The 222-nt window shown below is 62.2% G+C and overlaps 1 protein-coding gene across 1 annotated transcript in view; it reads left to right on the plus strand.

Moving 5' to 3' along the window:
* GRPEL1 (GrpE like 1, mitochondrial) overlaps positions 1-222 on the plus strand; it is an 8,435-nt gene that overhangs the window by 6,114 nt on the left and 2,099 nt on the right. The gene's annotated exons all lie outside the window — the stretch shown is intronic.

A 222-nucleotide genomic window follows, 5' to 3' on the forward strand; every position in this document is an offset into this window, starting at 1 on the left:
GGGGCCATGGGGAGGCAGGTCCCCACCTGCGCGCCGCCGTCACCCCACCTTCGTTCAGCATCTGACGCGTTTCCTTGAAAGCACGCACCGCTCGCTGGGCCACGCGGCCTTGGATGTTGAGTCTTTTCTCCTTTGTTTATTCTGTCAGGTTACATAAGGTTACAGCTTGGGGTGTGTCTTGGGGACTTGGACCCTGCGGTGTCCCCTCCCCCCGCCCGCCCT

The sequence above is a fragment of the Crocuta crocuta genome, unplaced genomic scaffold (assembly GCF_008692635.1).
Source record: "Crocuta crocuta isolate KB4526 unplaced genomic scaffold, BGI_CrCroc_1.0 scaffold179, whole genome shotgun sequence".
Classification (NCBI taxonomy): domain Eukaryota; kingdom Metazoa; phylum Chordata; class Mammalia; order Carnivora; family Hyaenidae; genus Crocuta; species Crocuta crocuta.